General features: G+C 45.9%; 1 long non-coding RNA gene across 2 annotated transcripts in view; it reads left to right on the top strand.

Annotated features, from left to right (window-relative positions):
• LOC133052640 (uncharacterized) overlaps positions 1-10304 on the top strand; it is a 46003-nt gene extending 35699 nt beyond the window's left edge. The window contains exons 3-4 of one of the 2 annotated variants that reach the window (XR_009692074.1): positions 7150-7474; positions 9718-10304. This is a non-coding gene — a long non-coding RNA (uncharacterized LOC133052640). Of the gene's footprint in view, positions 1-7149; positions 7475-8383; positions 9081-9717 lie in introns of those variants that run through there. The other variant, XR_009692075.1, reaches the window with a different exon arrangement.
• The last annotated feature ends 10119 nt before the right edge of the window (positions 10305-20423 follow it).

Below are 20423 nucleotides of genomic sequence, written 5' to 3'. Positions count from 1 at the left end.
CCACACTGCCTGGGCCTCTCTATATGGGACCACAGTATTCACATTACAAGCCTTTTGCACCTAAAAAGAGACAGGCTGGATTGGAAGAGCTTTAAAAGACAACCTGTTTCCACCTCTCCTGGTCATGGGGTTCTTACTTCAAGTCTCAGTGCTTAAAGAAGCTCCGGCTGCCTAGGACAGTGGCCTCAGCATAACACCTTGGCAGGCGTTGGGATAGGCCTTGGGAGGCGAAGGGTGAGGGGCGGAGGGGTGACACTGGTCCTGTGGGACCATCCGGCACTTGCACCGCGCTTTCCAGCCCAGGAGCACAGTCTTTGCCGAGACTCTGGTTTCTTTGGTACCCGGTGTGGGGCAGGGAGATGTGCTGCTGCCTTGTGGCCCTCTCAGGCAACAACAGCTCTAAACCTGAGTCTGTGGGCACCAGTCCTGTGGGGCTCTGAATGATCCTGTCCCTGGAGAAATGACACGCAGGAGGTAACAGAAGAAGAATTCAAAGAAGGCTGGAGTTCAAGAGCCAGTTCAAACAGCAAATTTTTCTTACATTGAAACAAAAAGGAAACCAGAATCCCACTCCTGTGGAAATCCTAGACCACCCAATTCAAAGAGGAAGGCACAGCAGAACTACAGGGAGCTCTCGTTGGCAGCAGGTAGCAGAAAGTGTACAAACAGTAAATACTGCAGAAGGCCAGGAGAACATCCTAGGCTGCAGGGGGAGTGCAGTTGACAACAGCCACTATAGACAAGTGCATGCAGGCTCCTTTAGACACAAAAAGCAGCCTAGGATGCTGCAGTCCACCTCCAGGGCCTAGACCCTAGGAAAAGTGTCCCTCCAGGACACACATGCATCCAGTGTTCTTTGTGGTGCTGTTTACAACAGCCAGGGCACGCAAGCAACCAGAACTTGATCCACAGACGGATGGAGGCTGGAGATGTTCTGCACACCCTCCTGGGCTGCGACTGCCACACATGGGAGGATGAAGCAGGGCCAGCTGCAGCAGCGTAGATGTGGACCAGGTGGTGCTCACACTAGGCAGGTCATCAGAGACCGAAAGTGTGCTCTCACCCAGGGGTGAAATCTGCACACAGGTGGAAAAAAAATTATTAGGCCAAGCAGACTCAGAAGCCTAGAAAACTTCGACTGTATTGACAGGAAAGAACACAGGGGAGTGGAAGAGGAGGTAACTGAGGAGACTGGTATTACCATATATTACCATATAAAATTCTAGATAGATAAATACACAAATAGACAAAAAATGAACAGGAACATGCTCCATAGGATAAGGACGTGGACTCTACACCCTCTCACAGGCTCTACGTGATTACAAACAGGCCCGTGAATAAAGAACAGGCACATGTGTATGTATAACTGAATGACCTTGTTGTGCACCAAAAACAAACAACTGTGTAACCCAACTAAAATACTCCAACAGCAAATAAAAATTAACTGCCAGATAAATCCCCCCAAACCAACGTCTGCTGCATTCTCCTCAGGCCTCCAAGCCCTGTGCTGCTGTCTCGTGCCTGGGTTCGGTGGTCTTGACTTCCAGGTCAGACTGTGGTCTCTACGACAGAGCTGGAAAGGTGGTGCCAGCCCGTGAGCTGCAGTGATGTGCTGACCGCCTGCCCCCATACGTGGGGCCGCCACCTGAAAATTCAGATGGTCCTCCCACACCTAAAGCAAGCCTCTTGCACCCAGAAAATGGTAGACTCTCTGAGTTAAAAGAGATTTGAAGACTCACACTATCTCCACCTCTTTCAGTCAGTGGATTCTCACTTCCAAGCCTCTCTCCTTAGAGAAATTTCACCTGCCTAGGACAGCTACCTTGGCATAACACTTTGGCAGGGATTGGCGTAACTCTGGGGGTGAAGGGTAAGGGGCAGAAGGAATGACACTCGGGCCCGATGTGTCTGTTCTGCACTTCCCACCACACTTTCCAGTCACTGGAACACAATATTTGGGAAGGAATAAAGCAGGGTCTCCTGCATTGCAGGCGGATTCTTTCCCAGCTGAGCTATCAGGGAAGCCCTTGGGAAGGCTCAGGTGTCCCCGGTACGCAGAGCAGGGCAGGAAGACATGCTGTGCCTCGTGGCCATTGGGGGCAACAGCAACTCTCAAATGCAGGACCTACGCGTACTTCGTATTTTCTTTCCGACTCTGCAGTCCCATGGAGTATGCAACCCCATGGAGTATACAGCCCGTGGAATTCTCCAGGCCAGAATACTGGAGGGGGTTGCCTTTCCCTTCTCCAGGGGATCTTCCCAACCCAGGGATCAAACCCAGATCTCCCGCACTGCATGCAGATTCTTTACTAGCTGAGCTTCTAGGGAAGCCCTGCAAAATGATCCCTTCGCTGAAGAAATGACATGCAGGAAGTAACAGAAACAGAATTCAAATAGAGGCCACCCTTCAGGAGCCAATTTCAAACAGCATATTTGGCTTACACTTAAGAAAAAAAGAAGAAAAAAAGGAAACCAAAATCCTGCTCCTCTGGATATCCAGGGCCACTCAAATGACACAGGAAGGCACAAATACTCCGGAAGGTCTGATCAGAGGTGCTCAGAGTGTCCCATGGGTGGTTGGCAGCTATTCAGCCACGTGATTTGTGTAGTCAGGATACCACAGTGCTTCTCCGTGTGAAGTCTCTGGGGCCTGCTGGACTCCATCTCATCTCTTACAATAAGTCTGAGTCCCAGGAGGAGGCTCAGAGGAGATGATGTGAAACAGACTTAGTGGGAGGGATGGCTTTGGTGAAGCTTGACTTTTTATAAAGTTTTATTTTTAATGCGATTTTTAAAGGTTACACTCCATTTATGGTGACTATTAATACCAAATATGGCTGTATTCCCAGTGTTATACAATACATTGTTTTTCGTTGTTTAGTCATTAAGTCTTGTCCAGCTCTTTGCGACCCCATGGACTGTAGCCTGACAGGCTACGTCTGTCCGTGGGATACTCCAGGCAAGAATATTGGAGTTGCCATTTCCTCCTTCAGGGGATCTTCCTGACCCAGGGATCCAACCCATGTCTCCTGCATTGGCAGGCAGATTCTTTACGACTGAGCCACCAGGGAAGCCCAATACATTCTTATAACTTATTTGTAAAACAGATATTTATTTGTTTATTTGGCTATGAAGCCTCTTTTACATGTAACACTTGGAATTTTTTTTTGGGGGGGTGTGTGTGTGGTATGTGGGATCTAGTTCCCTGACCAGGGGTTGAAACTGGCCCTCCAGCATTCGGAGCTCAGAGTCTTAGCTACTGGACCCCAGGGAAGTCCCCTTATAGCCTATTCTAGGGGTTCCCAAACTCTTTGGCACCAGGGACTGATTTTGTTCCATGGATGGGAGTGGAGGTTGGTTTCGGGATGATTTAAGCACATAGACTGTGCACTTTATTTTTATTACTATTATTATGTCAGCTCCACCTCAGATCGTCAGCCATTAGATCCCAGAGGTGGGGGGCTCCTGGCCTAGTCTACATCCAATAGTGTGTGCCTCCCACTCGCCCCACCCCTATTGTGCCCCTCCCAACTTTCTCCACTGGTAATTGCTAGTTTATTCTCCATATCTGTGAGTCTGCTGCTTTTTTTGTTATATTCATTAGAGTTTGTTGTCTTTTTTGGTTCCACATATAAGTGATGTAGGTATTTGTCTTCCTCTGTCTGACTTATTCACTTAGCATAATGCCCTCTGAGTCCACCTGTATTGCAGCAAATGGCAAAATGTCATTCTTTTTATGGTTGCGTAGTATTCCGTTGCATACGTGTACCATATCTTTATCCATTCCTCTGTTGATGGACACTGAGGTTGTTTCTGTGTCCTGGCTACGGTAAACAGTGCTGCAGTGAACACTGGGGAGCATGTGTCCTTTGGAAGGCTACTATAAACAGTGCTGCTGTGAACATCTGGGTGTGTCCTTCTGAGTTAGTGTTTCTGTTTTTGTTTTAGTTTTTCAGATCTGTATGCAGGAGTGAAATTGCTGGGTCACATGGTAGTTCTATTATTAGATTTGTGAGACACTTACATTCTGTTTTTTGCAGTGGCATCACCCCTTACATTCCCACCAACAGTGTAAGGGGTGTTCCGCTTTCTGTAAGGCTTAACTTTTATCACTGCATAATCTTATGTTTATTGAAAAAACACTGAGAATCAAGGTTTAAAAAGAAGAAAACAACTGTGCTACAGCCAGTGTTGAAGAGATGTACTTCCTTCTGCTGGTATGTTTGTTAAAACACTGGAGAGACCTTATAAGTACTTTTACACGACTTATATTTCCCTGAACATAGTAGTGTTAGCTCTGTCTCTTTAAGTGTTCTTTGAAAGCATGATGTTAGTTGGGTTTATAATATACAACCTGGATATGATTGAAATATTTAATCATGCTTTGTCAGTCGTCAGTTTCTGACTATACACCATTATATAGGACAGTTTAAAGAATACCATAAGCTTGACACCTAGTGGTTCTTCTTTATAGGTTCTTAAAAGAGCAAATGCTGAGTTGGTGTTTAAATATATTAAATGCTTTTAATTTTTTGTAACTTTATTTTTGGCTGTGCTGGGTCTTCGTTGCTGGGCGGGCTTTCTCTAGTTGCAGTGAGCGGGGGCTCTTCTCTAGTTGTGGTGCTCAGGCTTCTCACTGCAGTGGCTTCTCTTTGGGGAGCACAGGTTCTGGGGCGTGTGGGCTTCAGTACTTGTGGCTCCTGGGCTCTGGAGCACAGGGTTAATGGTTGTGGTGCACGAGCATGTGGGGATCTTCCTGGATCAGGGACTGAACCCATGTCCCCTGCATTGGCAGGCAGATTCTTATCCACTGCGCCACCAGGGAATCCCACGAAGTCAATGTAAAAACAAAAAAAACAAAAACCTTGGTTCTTTTGTATTCAATTAGTTCTTTTAGGTAAAATATTTTTTCCCTCAAAATCATACCTATGATATATTCCTATGTTTTTTATTAAGCTCCAATCATATTTCCTTTAAAAATATATAATCTTATTTTTAGAGTTGCTATGTGGAGTGGTATAAGGCTTGTGCTTTCTTCTCGTCTAAGTAGACAGTTTCCTCAGCGTCATTTTGCATGTGCATGCAGGGCACCGCTTTTATCGTGTGCCTGATGCTGGCTGCACTTGGAGGCGTGAGAACACCAGGTGCACAGAGATGCTTTTTTTCATGGCTCTTAAGTACAGTGTTTGTCTGACACTCCATACCAAAGAGCTGAGGCATGCCTTCCTCAAAAAGGTTTGTATGACGCTGAATTTTCAAAAGCTAAAAGCTTTAGTAACCAGGGATAATTCTTACAACAAGAATGTTGCCTTTTTTCCTTCAGCTGAACACATTTATTTTGTTTATTTGGTTTGGCATGTGGTTGACTTACAATGTTGTATTAGTTTCAGGTTTACAGTATAGTAGTTTAGTTGTGCATATACATATGTTCATTCTTCTTCAGATTGTTTCTTGTGTAAGTTATTACAGACTACTGAGTAGAGTTCCCTGTGTTATGCAGTAGGTCTTTGTTGATTATCTGTTCTACATATGGCTTGACTTCCCTGGTGGCTCAGATGGTAAAGTGTCTGCCTACAATGCAGGAGACCCAGTTTCGATCCCTGGGTTGGGAAGATCCTCTGGAGAAGGAAATGGCAACCCACTCCAGTACTCTTGCCTGGAAAATCCCATGGACAGAGGAGCATGGTAGGCTACAGTCCATGGAGTCGCAAAGAGTCGGACACAGCTGAGAGACTTCACTTTCACTTTTCTATATATATATTCATGTGTATCTTATTTCTCCCAAATTCCTATTTTATCCTTCCTTCACATTTCCCATTTGGTAACTGTAAGTTTGTTATCTGTGAGTCTGTTTCTATTTTATAAATAAGTTCATTTGTATTGTTTTTTAAAATTAGATTCCACCTATAAGTGATATCATATATTTGTCTTTCTTGGTCTGACTTATTTCACTTAGTATGATAATCTCTAGGTCCATCCAAGTTGCTGCAAATGGCATTATTTCATTCTTTTTTATGGCTGAGTAGTATTCTTGTGTGTGTGTGCGCGTGCGTGCATGCATGCATGTGTGTATACACACACACATATTCTTTATTCATTTCTTGATGAACAGTTAGGTTGCTTCCATGTCCTGGCTATTGTAAGTAGTGCTGCTAGGAACATGGGAGTGCATGCATATTTTGGAATTATGGCTTTCTCTGGATATATGCTCAGAGGTGGGATTGCTGGATCACATGGTAGGCAAGAACATTGCCCTTTAATGCAACTAATATTCCACATTTATCTCAACCCACAAGTTTACCAAGGTTGGTTGTCAAGGTTATTGTCCTAGGGGAGTTCAGACTTGTTATTGATGAACTATCTAAGAAGCTCATCTCAGACCACAGAAGTTTTCTACTATGTCAACTTCAAATGAATTGATGCTGCTGTGTAGTTGGATTCTCTGATTCCATCTTTTTTTTTTTTTTTGCCTTGATTTTTTTACCTTCTTTTTGCCTTTTTAAAAATCAATTGAATTTTTTTAAAATTGGAGGATAATTGGTTTACAATGTTGTGTTGGTTTCTGCCAAACATCAACATGAATCAGCCATAGGTATTCACATGTCTCCTCCCTCTTGAACCTCCCTCCCACTCGCCCTGCTCATCCCACCCGCCCTGCTCATCCCACCCCTTAAGGTCATCATAGAGCGTTGGGTTGAGCTCCACCTGTGTTAGACAGCAACTTCCCACCAGCTATCTGTTTTACATATAGTAAGTAGTGTATGTGTTTCAGTGCTACTTTCTCAGTTCATCCCACCCTCTCCTTCTCCCCCCCATCCACAAGTTTGTTCTCTGTGTCTGTGTCTCTCTTCCTGCCCTGCAAATAGGTCCAGCAGTACCATTTTTTCTAGATCCCATATATATGTGTTAATACATGGTATTTGTTTTTCTCTTTCTGACTTACTTTGCTCTGTATAACAGGCTCTAGGTTCATCCATGTCACCAGAACTGACTCAAATGTATTTCTTTTTATGGCTGAGTGATATTCCATCGTATATATGTACCACAATTTATTTACCCATTCATCTGTCAATGGACATCTACGTTGCTTCCATGTCTTGGCTGTTGTAAATAATGCTGCAGTGCTCCGATTCCATCTTTATTTTCTAGATTCCACAATTCCTTGGTCCTGGAGACTCTTTCTAAGTCTGATCCTGCTGGACAGGCAAGATGGCAGAATCAGACCACCTGCTGTGGTATCTAGAAAAGCTTAATGAAAAGGAATTTATGAGATGGAAGATCCACCTTGGACAAAAACATGTGGAGCTCGGACTGCCAGAGATCCCAACTTTCGATCTAAGGACAACCAAAGAAGACCTGGTCAACCTGTTGATGACCTCTTACAAGGCACAGCATGTCTGGAACATGATGTTCAGCATCTTTGAAAAGCTCCTTCATAGAGTTCTCTGTGAGAAGATCAACACCAGGCGAAACTGTGAGTTAGTGGGGAGGGTTGGGGGCAGTTTTTAGGAAGCCTGATGGTTTTGATAAACTAAGAGAGCTGGTCTTCAGACCTGGAAAGCCATCAGAAGACCAGTGATAAACCGGATGTGGGTCCTGTCCTGTCCTGTGACTTTGTGATTCTGCCCAAGTGTCTTCCATCCTGCTTATTTAGGAAAGTAGCCAGCCAAAGGATAAGACCCAGCCAAAGAGAGTGCTCCAGCTAGCGTAGATTCCAAGCCTAACACTGCACAGAACTGTAAGATATGGCCAGAGAAATCAGTTTGTTGTTGTTCACTGACTTAGGCATGTCTGACTCTTTGCAACCCCATGGACTGTAGCACTCCAGGCTTGCCTGTCCTTCACCATCTCCCGGAGTTTGCTCAGATTCATGTCCATTGAGTCAATGATGCCATCTAACCGTCTCATCCTCTGGCTCCCCCTCTCCTCTTGTCCTCAATCTTTGCCAACATCAAGGTCTTTTCCAGTGATTTGGCTCCTCGCATCAGGTGGTCAAAGTATTGGAGCTTCAGCTTCAGCCTCAGTCCTCCCAATGAATATTTAAGGTCCTTTCCTCTGCCAGGGTGCTCAGGCACCTCAGATGGGCGGGGTTGGGACCTGGTAGCTGTTTGAGTTAGCTGGGTGCGGGACAGATCCTCCCGCCCCTCAAGCTCACTGCTGCTGGGAACAGGCAGATCAGTTATGTGCAGTCACAGCCTCAGCCCCGGGACAGCTCTCAGAGGCCAGCTGGCTTTTCTTCCTCTATCAAGTTCTGCGGTGATAGCAGAAGATCTATTCTGGCTGCCCGTGCCCTGGGGATAAAATTTTCTTCAGGTGTTTTTTTTTTTACCAAGGGAGGTCTCATCTCTGTCTGAAAGTTTGTTTACTCACTTTTGCATTCCAGGTGGCGCTAGTGGTTAAAGAGCCTGTGTGCCAGTGCAGGAGATGTAAGAGACACAGGTTCAATCCCTGGGTCAGGAAAATCCTCTGGAGGAGGAAATGACAACCCACTCCAGTGTTCTTGCCCGGGAAATCCCAGGGACAGAGGAACCTGGTAGGCTACAGTCCATGTGGGTGCAAAGAGTCAGACACAACTGAGCAACTGATCAACAACAACAATGATGTACACAAATGAGAAAATCAGAGAAAAAGTAAATATGTAATTAATGGTTGATAATCAAAGATCTAATGATTAGCTGCTTTGAGCCAGTTTATATCAGGAAACTATCTCCGGGACATAGTGAAGGACAGGGAAGCCTGACATGCTGCAGTCCATGGGGTCCAAAAGAGTCGGACACGACTGAGCGATTGAACAACAAAACCAGGAAGCAGTCTCAGAACTCAAGAATCATGACTTCATTTTACATAAAAATTTTCCTTTGATGTGTTATAACTAAAGGTTGTTGAAAAATGCTGTGGAACCCGAAAGGTGAAAGAAATAAGGTTTTTCTTATGCCAAAATACTTGAGAAAAAAGCTGTTAAGTTCCGCACCAGTGGTGAAAAAGATCTGCAGCTTGTTATTTGGATCAATTTTACTTTATTTGATTCTACTGATGAAAACTAGGTTTTTGCAATCTTCTTTTAAAATGTTATAGCAAATATCTTGTACCTGTGTCTCTGTGATGAATGCTAAGTCGTGTTCAAGTATTTGCGATCCCATGGACTGTAGCCCACCAGGCTTCTCTGTCCATGGGATTTCTGAGGCAAGAATACTGGAGTGGGTTGTTATTTTCTTCTCCAGGGGATCTTCCCAATCCAAGCATCGAACCTGTGTCTCCTGTGTTAGGAGGATTCTTTTTTTTTTTTTTTTTAAATCACTGAGCCACCTTGGAAACCCTTTAAGTACAGATACTGGGTGTGTGTGTGTGCGCCTGCGCTTAGTTGCTCAGTCATGTCCGACTCTTTGCAACCCCGTGGACTGTATAGTCCATGGAATTCTCGAGGCCAGAATACTAGAGTGGGTAGCCTTTCCCTTCTCCAGGGGATCTTCGCAACCCAGGGATTGAACCCAGGTTCAGTCCGCTGCACTGCAGGTGCATGCTTTACCATCTGAGCCACCGGGGAAGCCACCAGATTTTTGACGAAGGTTGTCTGCTATGAAATCTGTTTTCTTAAATAATGATGTATCTTGATGCCTGAAGAAGAATAGCTTGAATATTAATTTGGCCATTTGAACTATTGCAGGCTATATTGGCATTTATTATTTAGAGGTTTTCTCCCCCTCTCCCTCAACTTAGAATGTTGGAGGTGAAAACTACCCACGGTCCGCAGCAGATATCCCTGTCTGTCACTAGATGGCAGCCGAATGCAATGACTGAATCAGTGGCTTGCAGCTTCTTCTCTGAGTCTTGGGTTGCTTTCCTTCAAGGCTGTTAAAACTCCAGCTTCCTGGCCTCTTCAAAGAATCACAGCACTGACATCCAGGAGCCGGGATTAATTCTCTATAAACAAACGATTTTGATCAAGACCTTCTTTGCCAGAATGGACAGTTACTGTCAAGTGGTTTACACAGAGGTTAAAGGAGAGAGCAGTTACGAGACTGCAGCGGGGCACGACTGTCGATGATGCCCAGAAAGGGACGGCGTGGAAGCAGAGGCAGCGAGGAGCGGTTCTGCTGGCGGGGTCTGTGGTAGACCGTGGCCTGGAACAGACTGGGCTGCTTAGAGGGAGGAGAGGGGTGGAGTGCCACTCCTCTCGGGTTTGCTTTGGGAGGTGTCCCATCTTCCTTTTACTGTGAAATGATTTTCTGCCAGTGATCTTATTACCATGGAAAGAGATAGTCATACCTGTGGAGGGTATATGATATTGGACAATGACAAATAGACATGAGCTCATGAATTTCATGTAAAAAGTGTCTTTCTCTGTATTTATAGAGGTAGCAATTGAGACAAAGGGAACTGAAGTTGCTTAGCAAAATTACTACCAATTAAGCTTTATTTTTTACGTTAGAGACTGACTATTCAATACATCTTGGTTAGGAACCACGTGACTGCAGTTTTCCCTCCTCCCCCTCACTGGACAGCCCGTGCTCGGGAGGAGAGGCCGACAGGCGTGTCAGGGTCTGTGCGTTCACAGTGCTGGGACGCAGCAGAGCAGAGAGCACTTTTGAAAGAAGGCACGAGTGACTGAAAGTCTGAAATCAGTTGAGAGGCGCAGAGAGGGGCTGCCTCATTCTTAGGCAGAAGACATGGCTTCCGAAGCAGTGTGATTCCAAGGGCCATAAAATACCACCCTTCCACCCCCCAGTAGTGTGATAACAGGCAAGTTCTGGACCCTTAGGGAACCAGGGTGCCTGGAATTCCAACAATGGAGATTCCTTGTTTAGGCCAAGCTTTGCTTCCTGCGGAGTTTTATTTTGAAATGCAAACATCCCTATTGAGGCTAACCCTGCCATGTGACAAGGCGAGCTCCTCTGGGCAGCTGAGCCTTGATTGAGGAGTCAGGATGGGGTGGGAGGTGACAGCAAAGAGGGAGTTAAAAAGTGGGGAGACTTGGGACTGACCCCACACTTGGTTGATTTCCCAATTTGTTTTCACAGTGAAAATCTGGACCTGCAATATCATCTGACATGGAGAGTCCTGAGAGCGACTTCCATCAGTTGAATGTAACTGGGGAGGAGTTGTTTTTCTTCTTTATGATTCCCTTTGGCCTCCCCTCATCAGAGGCTCTGGTTAGGGCAGCTGTGGGCACTGCCTGTACAGAGGGCCACTCGGCTTTACCCAGCAGTGTCAGGCGAGAGTTCTGTTCGCCCTGAGGCTGGTTGCTCCAGGAGGTGCTGGCTTCCTCTCCCTCCTGGAGACATACATGATTTCCTTGAAACACAGAGCACACATTTCTCATCTGTTATTAAGGCAGAATCCTGAGCAGAGAACAGTCCTGAGGTTTGTAAGTGCTGCATGAGAGGCACATAAATTCTTCTGATGCCAAGAGTGAATTCCTCTTTCCCTTTTCTCTTTCCTCTCTTTTATTACGTAATTGATCAGCAACATTGATCAGAAAAAATATGCCTTGTTGACCATATTCTTGGTTGAAGATCAAGGGTGTTGATTTTCTGTACATCAGTACCTGCAGCAGGTGCTAACTGGACGGGGTAAACCTGTTCAATGTGCCACCGAGTGGACCCTGGACGGCCGCACCCTTGAATGGTTCCAGCCTCTTCTTCCCCTCCAGCATGCATTTCTTTTCTCAACCCGGATTTTGTCACTATTGTGAGAAAATTTTCCTTTGAAAGATAACTGTGTCAAGGCTTCTAGGGTTTTAGTTTTGAGTGTTGATGTATTCCCCTTTTTAATGTTGTTCTTTGTGTGTGTTTGGTCTTGGAGGTGGACCTGTGTTACTTTCACTGTGGTAAGCAGTGCTTGTTATGGTGTGGGGGGAGGTCCAGCGTTTGTGGACAGCTGACTGGGAAGTGCGTGAGGAGGCCCTGGCTCTGGGATCTGGGAATCCCAAGTCAGAGCCCCTGCTGTGGAGTGACTGAGCTGCCCTGTGACCGAGGGGCACTCTAGATGGCGGACCAGTTGACTGGGAGAGTCTAGTCCAACCTGGCCTTTGGTAGCTTTTCTAGGCCCCGGTTTTTATTGAGGTTTCTCAGACACATAACTGAGTAGACTCCTTTCCCATGACATCTCCCCTCTTTCCTGCTTTTGCCTGATGTTGCATTATAATGTCGCACTGTCTTATGACTCTTGGGGATTGGGCGTCTTCACCTGTCCTTGCAACTACTTCAGTTCAGTCCAGTTTAGTCACTCAGTCGTCTCTGACTCTTTGTGACGAATAATGAGTTTTTTGTTTTTTTTAGTGAGACCAAAAAGTTGGGAATGTCTTCAGATGATTGACTGATCTGACCATCAGTGTACACGGAAGTGTTGAGAGAAGGAGTGAGGATGGTTCCTGCTCCCTTGAAATTTTATAAATGGAATCACCAGTCACCTAATGTACATTATGTTGCTGTTCCCCACCCACTGACAGGTGGTGTTCAAGGTTCTCCCTGGGCTTGAGGAGTCCATAAGTGCTGTAGATTGAATTAGTATTGAGAGTGTGTCCTGGGACCTCTTGGGGGCCAGGACCTCGGGTTGCCTGCTGTGGACTGAATTCCCCGCCCCTCACCCCCATTCCTGTGTCAAAGCCCTAATCCCCTGGGGTTAGTGCCCTTATGAGGAAAGACCCCAGAGAGCTGGCTTCCTCTCTTGCCACCACTTGAGGACACACAAGGCTGCTATCTCCACACCAGGAAGAGCGTCCTCACCAGACGTCTAGCCTCCAGAACTGTGAGAAGATTTCTGTTGAGCCCCCTAGTCTAAGGTATTCTGTATGGCAGCCCAAGGAGGTTCGGACTACCGTGTCTGCAGAGGAACGCGGTGATTTGGCCAGTAGGCTGTTTATTTTGGGGGCTGGGTGAGTTTGGTTAACCCCTCTAGGTAGGTGTCCTGGGGACTTCTGTGGGCTCACAGTCACAGACACTTGTCTTACTTCTGGTTGGGCATACCAAGTTTCCTCCCCGCTCTGCCCTGTGGCTGTTACTAGACCCTGCTAAGAAAAAAGATCCAAGGAATTCAACTATTTTCTTGAGATTTCTGTATATCTTGGAAAAAACAACAACAACCCAATCAATCAATGACCATTTATCAAAGCGCCTTCCTGTGCTCTTAGCGACACTCTTTTATGGCTGAAGACATATGTAATTTTCAGCTCAAGAACCAGCAGTGTAAAACCTGGAATTCCAGATCTCTTATCAGGATTTGTAACAAGTCTGAGATTGTACCCTGCTTGCAAGTTAACTGGTGAGCCTGCTGCAGCATTATGGTTGCTGGCAGGAGACGCAGGCGTCCTGGCTCTGTGGAAGGACTTTGTTCTCATAGCAGTCACGTGGCCAGAGAATGAGCATTTTCTTGGACAGGTTCAGTGCGCAGGGCCGGGGACACCTGTACTTGTAGCCGGTTGTGTTACAGGAGAGGAGCCATCAGGGTGCCTGAATTTTACAACGAGCAGTCAGAGAGCAAGTCTGTCTCTGCCTTCCAAGGCTGTTCACGATATGAACATCCTTGAAAAAAAGTCCAGAACAAAGGCCGACAGTGCCTCTGCTCACCAGGTGTGCAGAAATGTGAGAGGCCCATGAGGAACTCCTGACGTCTTGCCCCAGGGCTCTGCGTTGACCCCTTGGCGGAGTGGCAGCATGTGTCTACCCAACTATCCCTGCCGAGTCTCAGGCTTCAAATGGTCCATCAACAAGGACTTAACCCACCACCACCTGCCACTCCGCCAAGGGGTCAACGCAGACTGCACTAAAGCCTTTGACTGTGTGTATCACAACAAACGGTGGAATATTCTTAAAGAGATGGGAATACCAGACCACCTAATCTGCCTCCTGAGAAGCCTGTGTGCAGTACAAGAAGCAACAGTTAGAACTGGACATGGAACAATGGGCAGGTTCAGAATTGAAACAGGAGCACGTCAAGGCTGTGTATTGTCACCCTGTTTGCTTACATGCAGAGGACATCAGGAGGAATGCTGGGCTGGATGACTCACAAGCTGGAATCAAGACTGCCGGGAGAAATATCAGTAACCTCAGACATGGAGATGACACCACTTTAATGGCAGAAACTGAAAAGGAACTAAAGAGCCTCTTGATGAGGATGAAAAAGAGTGAAAAAGGCAGCTTAAAATTCAACATTCAAAAAGAGAAGATTATGGCATTCCAGTTCCGTCACTTCATGGCAAATAAATGGGGAAAAAGTGAAAACTGTCAGATTTCATTTTCTTGGGCTCCAAAATCACTGCAGATGGTGACTGCAGCCACAAAATTAAGACACTTGCTCCTTGGAAGAAAAACTATGACAAATCTAGGCAGTGTATTAAAAAGCAGAAACATCACCTTGCTGACAAAGGTCCATATAGTCAAAGCTATGGTTTTTCCAGTAGTCGTGTATGGATGTGAGAGTTGGACCATAAAGAAGGCTGAACGCCAAAGAATTCATGCTTTCGAACTGTGTTACTGGAGAAGACTCTTGAGAGTCCCTTGGACAACAAGGAGATCAAACCAGTCAATCCTAAAGGAAATCAACCCTGAATGTTCATTGGAAGGACTGATGCTGAAGCTGAAGCTCCAGTACTTTGGCCACCCATGGGAAGAGCCAACTTATTGAAAAAGACCCTGATGCTGGGAAAGATTGAGGGCAAGAGAAGAAAGGGGTGACAGAGGATGAGATGGTTGTATACCATCACTGACTCAATGGACATGAGTTGAGCAAACTCAGGAAGTTAGTGAAGGACAGGGAAGCCTGGCATGCTGCAGTCCATGGTGTTGCAAAGAGTTGTACATGACTTAGCAACCGAACAACAACAATGCATGACATACATTTTACCATTTGAACCTTTTTAAGTGTTTGGTTCATCCCTGTCTGGGGATTCCCAGGTGGTGCTAGTGGTAAAGAATCCACCTGCCAATGCAGGAGACTCAGGAGACCTGGTTTCGATCCCTGGGTCAAGGAAGATCCCTGGAGAAGGAAATGGCAACCCACTCCAATATTTTTGCCTGGAAAATTCCATGGACAGAGGAGCCTGGTGGGCTACGTCCATGGGGTTGCAGAGTCAGACACGACTGAACACACACACACCATGCCCCCACCCCCGTCTACTTTTATTCCTGATCAGACTCTTAGCCTCTGCAGGGTCTACTTTTGGAACCTCATCCTCAGGTTCCTCAGGTCTGCCTTGGAGGTGTTGCTGGTGCCTGCTTGGGAACCCGGATGCCTCTGCTTCGCAACGCTCTCCTGGCAGGGCACAGGGAAGCAGCAGGTGGCCATGCACTCGGTTTGCTCCTGGACTGGCTCCCATGTGATTACTACGTCTCCTCCATGTCACCTTCAGTGTGGAAGCCTCCTCAGCCCTTCCTCTAAGCTGAGGTTCACCTCTCTGAAAGAGGAGCTTGAGCATTGCTGAACTGTGTTGATCTCTGCAAAAGCAAGATGCATTTTCTCCTGAGGTCTGTGGCAGTCAGCTCCCAAATGAAGCTTATTTAATAAAGGAATTAGTTCTAATTGAATTCTCAAGATGGAATTATGGATTCATTTGAAGGGGAGTAAAAGGAGCAGTGGGCTCGAAGATCGAGGTGAAGCTGTTTTCTGAGCATCCATGATGCACACTCTGAAAAACGGTGTTTCCAGAATGGCATTGTCATTGTCCAGTGTTGTGGCTTCTTACACGTTTTCTGCGAGGGCTGCATTCCATCACAGATGCAGGTGTAGGCCATGGCTTCTTGTGTCTGTGCTTTCCATTCCTGGAGTAGTGCCCCCCACCCCCAGCTGAGGCCTTGGAGCGGTGTCAGATTTCTAATTGTAGGAGGCGCTAGTTGTTTAACTGTGCCTTCCTCCTAGGAATCACTTACCTGCTCTTTGCTCTTAGTCCACGTGCATCCAGTGAAGGTGAGTCCACCCTGGGCTCACCCAACCAGTCCCTCTGGCCCTGGTGATTGGTCCCAATGAACATATGATCCAGGCCAGGCCAGTGAAACCAGGGACTCAGTTCTGGCACTTTCGTTGAGCGTGGACCTGCTGCCTTCAGCTCACGATCACATGTGGCCGCCTGTGCGTCAGGCAGACCCGAGAGACAGCAGGAAGAGGCCGGGCCTTGTTCCTTCTGTGCTCTGGAGCCAGCTGTGGCCAGATCCAGCGCTCTGTATTCTCTCTTGGCTTGAACCAGTTTGGATTGCCATATTTGGTCAACGTGATACACTTCTACTTTTTAAAAATCAGGTGGGTCCACTTCTACGTGGAACCTGATGCTTCAGGTACAGGTGCTGTGGAGGATGGATTTCCTTAGTGTCTTGTGTATATCACATCATTTGGTCCAAGGGAGTCCTAAACTGGGCCTACTGCCGCTATGCATATATGGGACTTCCTGCCACCAGCCATGGGGAGAGGTCTCAGAATTGCAGGCTTAGGCCAGTAGAAACAAGCCTGAGGTTTGTAGTCAGGCTGTCATAGCCTAGCATGTGAGCTATCTGTGTCTCACAGTCTCTCTTGGTAAATAGGGAGAGTGGTCCTTGGCGGATTTGTTCCCTCTCTAGTCTTCAGCCTTCATTGCTTTATACCTGTCCTTCCCTCCTTTATCCTTCCCATCTTCTGGGATCTTCATCCATCAGTTCTCTTTTCTTCCATCACTCTGGCTGTACCTGTTGATTCCCTTTTCCTCCTGTGCACAGATGGCAGGACCAAGGCCTCTCCCCAGCCTTGGTTGTGCCATCCTCTAGCTACTAACCTCTTTCCCTTGTCAGCTGTACCACTTCCTCTCATCTGATTTGCTCACGCCCATCTCAGTCTTCTCTGATAAAGGGAACCAGTTTGCCAAATTGGAACTGGTGGAACCAGCGTACACAAAACCACAGCACGGCACAGTCAAGGCACGAGTGGCTTTGTGTCTGCCTGTGTACGGGTCTCTGGGGCACTGGACACTTGGAGCCCCTCGTGAAACTCTCCACGCCCTGAGTTCCACGACCTCATTCTCTGATGAGTTTTCTTCTACTTTTCTCCTGCTTACACTTCTCTACCTCATGGTCTCCTTTTTGTTCCTGTCTCTGTGGGTTTTGCCTTTAAGATACAATTCTTCCTCCACGATGGACTCTCTCCCGTGGCACTCTTGGTTTTAGTTACTAGCTCTGTGCACTTGCTCCTGGATATTTACTTTGGTCACAATCTCTCCTGTCACTTACAACTGTTGGGTAGATATCTGCAGTTGGATATTCTACAGGAAACCTCAATTTCAAAGTGGCCAAAATGGACTTCTGCCTCTGCCCATGACAGAGAAAAAGGACTGGATTTATCACAAACAAAAAAAAAGAAAATACATGTAGTAACTGCCGTCAGCCATTGAATGAAAAGCAGCACAGGGCAGTGATCTAGGAGAGAAGGAAGACCAGTGAGGTGAGGCTGGCACGCCTGTGCTTCCTGCCAGGAGCAAATCCAGGGAGAGGGGTCCACACAGAGCCCAGTGGTTTCCCTGAATTGAAAGACTGAGTGGAAGATTCAGGGAGGTAAAGCAGCTAAAGTTTACAGGCAGAAGAATACCAGAGAAGAGATGGAGAGAGCATGATAGAGGGCTCTGGAAGTCTGCAGATTCTAGTCAAGTCTTGAGCAGTGTGTCAGTGTGAGGAAGGTACTTGAGGCCACTGGAAGAACCACCAGGAGAACCAGGTAGAACAATCTTGGAATCGATATAGGCCTGTGTCCCCAGTGGCCAGAGTGGAAAAAGACTCTGTATCCCACAACATAGGTGGAATGAACACATTTCTTGAAAGATACAAATTACCAAAGCTTACTCAAGAAAAAAAAGTGGGTAACCTGAAGAGCCTTGTATCTATTAAATAAGTTTACAGTTAAAAACCTCCCCACAAAATAAACCTCTGTCCCTGATGGCTTTAGTGGGGTATTCTATTAATACCAGTCATTTAAGGAAGAACTAATACCAATTATGTCCAAACTCTTCTAGAAAATTAAGATGAGGGGACACTTCCCAATTCAGTCTATTCTTTAATTTCAAACCCAGAAAAAGACAATACAAGGGGACTGCAAATTATGATTTCTCATGAACATAGATTTAAAAATTCTTAACAAAATTTTAGCAAATTGGATCCTTTATATTTAGCAAAATATAAAGAATACATCATGACCAAGTGGAGCTTATCTAAGGATTGCAAAGCAATTTAACATTTGAAAATAAATCAATGTGACTGTCCTTTAATAGATTAAAAATGAAAGTCATGATCATCTCAATAGATATAAAAATAATTTGATAAAATGAAACATCCATACATGATAAAAAATCTTCAGTCATAGATGTCATTTTCTCAACCTGATAATGGGTTTCTATGAAAATGCTTCTGCTAACGTCATACTTCATGATGAAGGACAAAGTGCTTTCCCTGTAAGATCATTAACAAGACAAGGATATCTATTCTTATTATTTCTACCCACTTTTACTCATTTTTATTCACTTCTAACAAATACATTGTATTTCTGTATACTAGCAATAATCATAATTTAAAGTAGTATAATTGGCATTAGCATTAAAATTTTGAAACATCTAGAGATAAGTTTGGGGGGAAAAAGCACAAATCCTGTAAACCAAAACCTACAAAACACTCCTGAGAGAAATTAAGAGACCCACATAAATGAGGAGAGAAATATGTTCATGGATCAGAAGACTCAGTAGGGTTAAATTTTTTTTTAAGGTTGATTGATTTATTTTTGGCTGTGCTGGGTCTTGCTGCTGCCTGCGGCCTCTCCAGTTGCAGTGAGTAGGGGCTGCTCTCTAGTGGTGAATGTGGGCTTCTCATTGCGGTGGCTTCTCTGCAGAGCGTGGGCCCTAGGCACACGGACTTCAGCAGTTGCCTTGCGTGGGCTCAGGAGTTGTGGCTCAAGGGCTGTAGAGGGCTGGCCCAGTAGTTGTGGCCCGTTAGTTACATGTGGGATCTACCTGGAGCAGTGATCAAACCCATGTCCCCTGCCTTGGCAGACAGATTCTTAAGTACTGGACCACCAGGGAAGCCCTCGTTAAGATGTTGATTCTCTTCAACTTGATCCTATAGATTCAGCATAGTCAAAAATTCAGTCAAGATTCCAGAAACTTTTTTTTTTTTTTTTAAAGAAACTGACATGCTAGTTTTAGAATTTGTATGGAATTACAGAAGTCCTAAAATACCTAGAACACATTTTAAAAGAATGGACATATTTGGAGGACTTGCAGAGACTGGAAGGGGAGCAGATCCCTGGCTGACTGTGCCCTGGGCTTTATGACAAGGCTGGACTTGGCAAACCTTCCAGCCACATCTCATGGTCAGGGTGGCGTCACTTCATGTTACAGAGCCAGTGTTGGCACCTTAATCCCCAAGGGTCACTTTCATCAACTGCATGCACCTATCTCTGAGCATTTGTCTGCTTTCTGCTTACAGATAGAACCCGCAACCTTTTGTGGGCTGCTCTTGGGTACCAGAGCCTCTCCCCGTGAATGTAGAGAATATTATGTAAACATGACTGACTGCTATGGGAGAGGAAAGGACCAGTATCTTTGCCTTGAGGCAGGTCAGACTCCAAGATGTAATTTATACTTTCCATGGATCAGGCTTGGGACTCTCACCTGCAACTGCATCAGTCACATTCTGTTTGCCTTCTCCCCCCCAACCCTACTTCCTTCCACCCTGTTGCTAGCATCTTCAGCAGCATATTTTTAACAAATCAATTGCTCCCAAGAGAAGCAAGAACTAGTGAACACTTACTCAATCTCACAGCACCTTAATTATCCAGCTTTTTCTTTTGGACACTCAGGGGGAGGCTTCTCTTTGTGAAGAAACCTCCTCAGCTTGTCTCCATCCCTGAATGGCTCTGGTGACATGTCTGTTCCCTCCCTGGACTGGCTCTCCTGCAGACAGGAATTAAGCTACATTCATCTGTGCATCGCTGATGCTCATACAGCCTAGCAGCAGGTACACAATGGACACTCTGTTCTTAAACTTTGCATCCCTTCATGAGGTTCTGCTGCAAGGGTAGCATGAGGCACGACCCAAGGGATCTTTGTTCTCTGTCATCTCCCTGATGGAGGGCGCTGAACTGTCCAATAAGACAGCAGGAAAGAGATGCTGGCCTCTCGCTGCTGTCCTCAGGACAGTGTCCCCAAGGCTGGGCTTCGCATGAACAGTTAGATCATGTCCACGTCCCCAGGCATTGCAGCTCCCGAATTACACTCTCTGTTGCTTTGCAGTTAAGCAATAATGCAGTTAGAACTAATGCAGGAGAGATGATGATCTGTGGGGCCCATTCATAAAAATGCTTCATCTAAATGTTGAGCTCAGTGCTTGGAAAGAATAAACAGACATATTTCTCTTTCTCCTTTTTTTTTTCCTTTTTACATAAAAAGGAATTTGTTTCAAAAGAGTTGTGGGTTTTGTGAGTCG

Source organism: Dama dama, chromosome 4, assembly GCF_033118175.1.
Source record: "Dama dama isolate Ldn47 chromosome 4, ASM3311817v1, whole genome shotgun sequence".
In the NCBI taxonomy this organism is placed as follows: Eukaryota; Metazoa; Chordata; class Mammalia; order Artiodactyla; family Cervidae; genus Dama; species Dama dama.
Note: the sequence above shows the minus strand (reverse complement) of the source record. Positions and strands in the feature narration are given on the sequence as shown.